Below are 7,252 nucleotides of genomic sequence, written 5' to 3'. Positions count from 1 at the left end.
GCCTAATATTTCTGAACAGCTGCAATTTGAACAAATGTTCAAAAAATATGTGTGAAGGCTACAACCTTCTCTGTCTGTTGTAACGGATATTGCCGTTGGACAAGCAAGACGCAGTCTACACATTGCATTGGGGCAAAACAATTAGTGTTTTGATGATGTAATCTTTATAGTTATGCTGCAATATATCGCCAGGAGTCTGCCTCCTCTTAAGCCAATGTTTGCAATGATGATGAAAAAGAACATTAAATCGCTATTGACTGCCTGTTTGTGTCTTGCTTGTTTGATATGCTGTGTAACATATAACTTGCAATGGCATGTAACTCCCCTCCTTAAAAAATAACATGAAATTGCTAGACAACCTGTTTGTGTCATGCTCATGTTTGCAATAGCCAACATTTACAACAGACAAAGAACTAAGTTGTAAAACTAACTGTTTTGTGTAAAAGAATGACTGAGCACTGAACAGCAGCTGAAAGTAGGTAGGCTAGTGTATCCCGCATGCGCAGATATCTCAAAACCCAGCTAGTTGAGTTCCAGAAATTCCAGAACCACAGACACTGTTTTTAAAAAATCAGGAAGCTATTAGCATTGTTCAAATAATTTCTATTGAATTTCGAGTGGGGTTGAGGCAACAGCAAGTCAGCATCTAAAACCAGCATGTCAACAATAAACCATGTGGGTGTTGTTCTGTGAAACACATTGATTCATTTCTCACTGAAGGGCAGATATATGCTGTACAGAGCAGTGGTGGAAAAAGTACCCAATTGTCACACTTGAGTAAAAGTAAAGATATCTGATTAGAAAATTACTCAAGTAAAAGTGAGTCACACAGTAAAATACTACTTGACTAAAAGTCTAAAAGTATTTGGTTTTAAATATACTTAAGCAAAAAAAAAAAAAAAAAAAAAAAGTAAATGTAATTGTTAAAATATTCTTAAGTATCAAATGTAAAAGTATAAATCATTGCAAATTCCTTATATTAAGCAAACCAAACGGCACCATTTTATTTTCTTGTTTTTTTTTACAGATAGCCAGGGGCACACTCCAACACTCAGATATAACTTACAAACAAAGCATGTGTGTTTAGTCAGTCCGCCAGATCAGAGGCAGTAGGGATAACCAGGAATGTTCTCTTGATAAGTGCGTGAATTGGACCATTTTCCTGTCTTGCTAAGCATTCAAAATGTAACAAGTACTTTTGGGTGTCAGGGAAAAATGCATGTAGTAAAACGTTTATTATTTTCTTTAGGAATGTAGTGAAGTAAAAGTTGTCAAAAATATAAATAGTAAAGTGTCACACCCTGATCTGTTTCACCTGTCTTTGTGATTGTCTCCACCATCCTCCAGGTGTCACCCATCTTACCCATTATCCCCAGTGTATTTATACCTGTGTTCTCTGTTCGTCTGTTGCCAGTTCATTTTGTTTCGTCAAGCCTAGCAGCGGTTTTCCCCTTGCTCCTGTCTTTCTCAAGTTCCTGTTTTCTAGTTACCTGGTTTTGACCATTCTGCCTGCCCTGACCCTGAGACTGCCTGCCGTTCTGTACCTTTTAGACTCTGATCTGGATTACTGACCTCTGCCTGCCCTTGACCTGTCATTTGCCTGCCCCCTGTTTTTGTAATAAACTTTTGTTACTTCAACACTGTCTGCATCTGGATCTTCTCTTGAAACGTGATCGTAAAGTACAGATACCCAAGTAGTACTTTAAAGTATTTTTGCTTAAATACTTTACACCACTGGTACAGAGACACTGAGAGAGAACAAGGAAGACAGGAGAGAATAAGTCAGAGAGGACTAACTGAATGGAACCGTATTGACCATTAACACCAGGAACAATTTTGAGGCTAATGTTTAATTTTCTCTCTATTCTCTCCCTTCATGCAGGTCTTCAGAAGTCAGGGAATGGTATGAACTGTATGAACCTGTCATAGACACGCAGCCCACAGATACATAAATATTGCATCACTCTCTAAAAAGCAGACCGGAAAAAAAAGGTAAAAGCCCTCACTAATAATACAGCATCTCTTATCATCCATTTCACATCCTAAAGACTAAAATGCACCCAGTCCCAGTCCCCTCGTTTACCAAGCATGACATCACATTGAGGGGAAAAATACAAACCATTTCAGAAAGATTTACAAAAGAAATTGGATTATGGTTTCAATTAATGGAAAACTAAATTCTCCTACCGAGCAGAAGAGTACATCGTGACTAGTGATATGAGAATATAAAAAGGTTTGTATTCAGATAATCATCAATGCTCACACCATCTTGAAATGAGATTTTCAAACGTAACTGTCACAGTCATCGCTGGACTGACAGGAAGTTCCAGACACTTGTACAATCTATGCCAAGGTGCATTGAAGCTGATCTGGCAGCTTGTGGTGGCCCAACATCCTATTAAGAAACTTTATGTTGGTGTTTCCTTTATTTTGGCAGTTACCTGTAGCAGCAGGCTACACAATGAATGGAACAGCTGGATAGGGGAAACGTCTCGAGTCGCACAAAAGGGAATATAATGTTGCAGGTAAAGTTCGGAATGACACAATTTCATGTGTAAAACATCTAAAGACCTGCATCACTATACTGTTAGCTTTGCAGTTTCTAAAAGGACATATTATGTGTATTTTTCTTACTCTTTTTATTAAGGACATATTTGAGTGTTTTTGGAGCCTTTGTTAATGTTTTTTCAGGGTCCTGCTTTCTGCACAATGACGATGAGGAAGTGATTAGCTGTTTTGGGTAAGTTTATCAAAAACAAGTGAAATCACTAAAAAGGTGTCTGGACCCTTCTATAACATTACATTTACATAAAAATAATAGAGATTTGGTTGTAAAAAAGAAAACTTCTCCTTTAATCTGTTCGGTTTGGATTACATTCTTCAATGACACTCCCACACACTATTCTTTATCTGCACTCCAGGCAATAAAACATTATAAAGAAAACTGGTGGATGAGTAGTTGGTACAAAAAACAATGTTACTGAAATGAGTGCAATAAGTTCATTAAGAAGAAATTGCTGGAATTCAAAGTAAGCTTCCAGCCTACTGGTGATGACTGAAGGGAAAAAACTGAATGAAATGAAAAAGCTACTGTCAATACTCCACCATCAATAGTGTGGGGGGATTTTCAACTTTTCTAACCGAGATTGAGTGAGGTATTGACAAAAGCATAAAAGCCTCCCTGCGAGACCTGCCAAGCTGTTAAATAGTTCATTTCAAGCAGTGGGTGTTTTGTTTTTTCTTTCTCTTAAGTGTGATTAGCAAAGCCACAAATTATATCCCTATTTTTCATTTGCTAGTGGACTCATACAGATTGCTCTTAATTCAGAGAGAGAGCAATACTGTGGCCCCACTTTGCTATATTGTTCTGACTAAAGTATAGTGCACTACAGCCCTTCTCATAATTGCCTGGCTACCCAGACTCTTTGCTTCGGGCAAACGCTACGCCACGCACACGGACGTTAGTTTCTTCTCCGCAATGAGTCTGGATCTGAGTACATCCACGACCAAATGGGAGCACATGCGGGGCCGTCTGATGGGTCCAGAAACCGATGGGTTGTCCAGAGCCAGAATACACGTGGGTAAAACGGTGGTTTGAAAATTAGTCATTGACTTTGATACTCTGACTGGTTAGAGACGATCCAAACGCTGATTACTTTGTTTTGCACAACGCCCCTCGTGGCCCTCGTCACAGCAAACGACTTCAATGATGGCAGTCTCAGACTGAAGCAGGTAGTGAACGACAGAGCAGAGGAAGAATTTACTTTGAGTGGTCAGGCTATTCTCATAGTGCACTATTATCCATCCCTTGTAGAGTATTTTGTGCTTTTCCTCACCCTACCTTTTCTTGCATATTATATACCCTGGAGACCCCAAAAAAGATAAAGCAGAATACCACAGAACACATCCACAATTGGATGTACAGCACCAGTCAAAAGTTTGGACACACCTACTCATTACAGGGTTTTTCTTAATGTTTTACTATTTTCTACATTGTAGAATAATAGTGAAGACATCAAAACTATGAAATAACACATATGGAATCATGTAGTAACCAAAAAAAGTGTTAAACAAATCCAAATATATTTTATATTTAAGATTCTTCAAATAGCCACCCTTTGCCTTGATGACAGCTTTGCACACTCTTGCCATTCTCTCAACCAGCTTCATGAGGTAGTCACCTGGAATGCATTTCAATTAACAGGTGTGCCTTCTTAAAAGTTAATTTGTGGAATTTCTTTCCTTCTTAATGCGTTTGAGCCAATCAGTTGTGTTGTGACAAGGTAGAGGGGGTATACAGAAGATAGCCCTATTTGGTAAAAGACCAAGTCCATATTATGGCAAGAACAGCTCAAATAAGCAAAGAGAAACGACAGTCCATCATTACTTTAAGACAAGAAGGTCAGTCAATACGGAACATTTCAAGAACTTTGAACGTTTCTTCAAGTGCAGTCGCAAAAACCATCAAGCACTATGATGAAACTGGCTCTCATGAGGACCGCCACATGAATGGAAGACCCAAAGTTACCTCTGCTGCAGTGGATAAGTTCATTAGTTACCAGCCTCAGAAATTGCAGCCCAAATAAATACTTCACAGAGTTCAAGTAACAGACACCTCTCAACATCAACTGTTCAGAGGAGACTGTGTGAATCAGGACTTCATGGTCGAATTGCTGCAAAGAAACCACTACTAAAGTACACCAATAATAAGAAGAGACTTGTTTGGGCCAAGAAACACAAGCAATAGACATTAGACCAGTGGAAATGTGTACTTTGGTCTGGAGTCCAAATTGGAGATTGTTGGTTCCAACCGCCGTGGCTTTGTGAGACGCGGTGTGGGTGAACAAATGATCTCCGCATGTGTATTTCCCACCGTAAAGCATTGAGGAGGAGGTGTTATGGTGTGGGGGTGCATTGCTGGTGACACTGTCTGTGATTTATTTAGAATTCAAGGCACACTTAACCAGCATGTCTACCACAGCATTCTGCAGTGATACGCCATCCCATCTGGTTTGGGCTTAGTGGGACTATCATTTGTTTTCTAACAGGACAATGACCCAACACACCTCCAGGCTGAGTAAGGGCTATTTGACCAAGAAGGAGAGTGATGGAGTGCTGCATCAGATGACCTGGCCTCAACAATCACCCGACCTCAACCCAATTGAGATGGTTTGGAATGAGTCGGACCACAGAGTGAAGGAAAAGCAGCCAACAAGTGCTCAGCATATGTGGGAACTCCTTCACGACTGTTGGAAAAGCATTCCAGGTGAAGCTGGTTGAGAGAATGCCAAGAATGTGCAAAGCTGTCATCAAGGCAAAGGGTGGCTATTTGAAGAATCTCAAATATAAAATATATTTTGATTTGTTTAACACTTTTTTGGTTACTACATGATTCCATATGTGTTATTTCATAGTTTTGATGTCTTCACTATTATTCTGCAATGTAGAAAAGAGTAAAAATAAAGAACAACCCTTGAATGAGTTGGTGTGTCCAAACTTTTAACTGGTACTGTATATGGTGGTCCTCTCCACCGTCTCTTCACTTGGCCTACATCCCCCCGACACACACAACTCTCCCTTCTCTTCCATATAATTCCCCCAGCTCCCTTCAACGTGTGCATTGGATTCCCTTCCTTTCTTCTGTATGAAGTGCATTGTACATCTGCATATAGACCACTCAATCCCCCCTCTCTTTGTACTGCATATAGTACAGCAGGCAGGGCCCCTCCCCCTGCCAAGCTGGGAGAGCTATTTTTACCCAGGGTACCATTGTTCTGCTCTCGCGCACACTTCCATCCCCTCCACAGTTCTACTGCTGCTGCTTCAGGCAGTGCTACACTACACTACAGCACAATGCCGCAAAATGGAGGACCACTCAGCACAGGGTCGACTAGAGAAGGAAGAGGAGAGCCGGAGGGGCCCACCGGAAACAGAAGACAGAGAAATTAGAAGGAAGAAAAGGGGGAAAGCCCCATAGTGAGTGAGGAGGAAGGGAAGCAAAGAAAGAGAGTGAGGGGGATAGAAGAGTGAAATATGACGAATTAAGACGAGAGGAGGGGAGTGAGCAGATTGGAAAAGAGAGAGGTCACAGAGATGGGGGGTGAACAGGAGAAGGCACTAGAGGTCAGAATAAAAACATAAAGAGATGGAGAGCATGATTAGGAAGAGAGGAGAGAAGATCTGCTGTAGCTGGTCAGATGATAATATACAGTAGAGAAGAGAGAAGATCTGCTGTAGCTGGTCAAATGATAATATACAGTAGAGAGGAGAGAAGATCTGCTGTAGCTGGTCAAATGATAATATACAGTAGAGAGGAGAGAAGATCTGCTGTAGCTGGTTAAATGATAATATACAGTAGAGAGAAGATCTACTGTAGCTGGTCAGATGATAATATACAGTAGAGAAGAGAGAAGATCTACTGTAGCTGGTCAGATGATAATATACAGTAGAGAGGAGAGAATATCTACTGTAGCTGGTTAGATGATCATATACAGTAGAGAGGAGAGAAGATCTGCTGTAGTTGGTCAGATGATAATATACAGTAGAGAGGAGAGAAAATCTGATGTAGCTGATCAGATGATAATATACAGTAGAGAGGAGAGAAAATCTGCTGTAGCTGGTCAGATGATAATATACAGTAGAGAAGAGAGAATATCTACTGTAGCTGGTCAAATGATAATATACAGTAGAGAGGAGAGAAGATCTACTGTAGCTGGTCAAATGATAATATACAGTAGAGAGGAGAGAATATCTACTGTAGCTGGTCAGATGATAATATACAGTAGAGAGGAGAGAAGATCTACTGTAGCTGGTCAAATGATAATATACAGTAGAGAGGAGAGAAAATCTGCTGTAGCTGGTCAAATGATAATATAGAGTAGAGAGGAGAGAAGATCTGCTGTAGCTGGTTAAATGATAATATACAGTAGAGAAGATCTACTGTAGCTGGTCAGATGATAATATACAGTAGAGAGGAGAGAAGATCTGCTGTAGCTGGTCAGATGATAATATACAGTAGAGAGGAGAGAATATCTACTGTAGCTGGTTAGATGATAATATACAGTAGAGAGGAGAGAATATCTGCTGTAGTTGGTCAGATGATAATATACAGTAGAGAGGAGAGAAGATCTACTGTAGCTGGTCAGATGATAATATACAGTAGAGAGGAGAGAAGATCTACTGTAGCTGGTCAGATGATAATATACAGTAGAGAAGAGAGAAGATCTGCTGTAGCTGGTCAGATGATAATATA

This window comes from Coregonus lavaretus, assembly GCF_964263955.1.
Source record: "Coregonus lavaretus genome assembly, chromosome: 20".
Lineage (NCBI taxonomy): Eukaryota > Metazoa > Chordata > Actinopteri > Salmoniformes > Salmonidae > Coregonus > Coregonus lavaretus.
Note: the sequence above shows the minus strand (reverse complement) of the source record.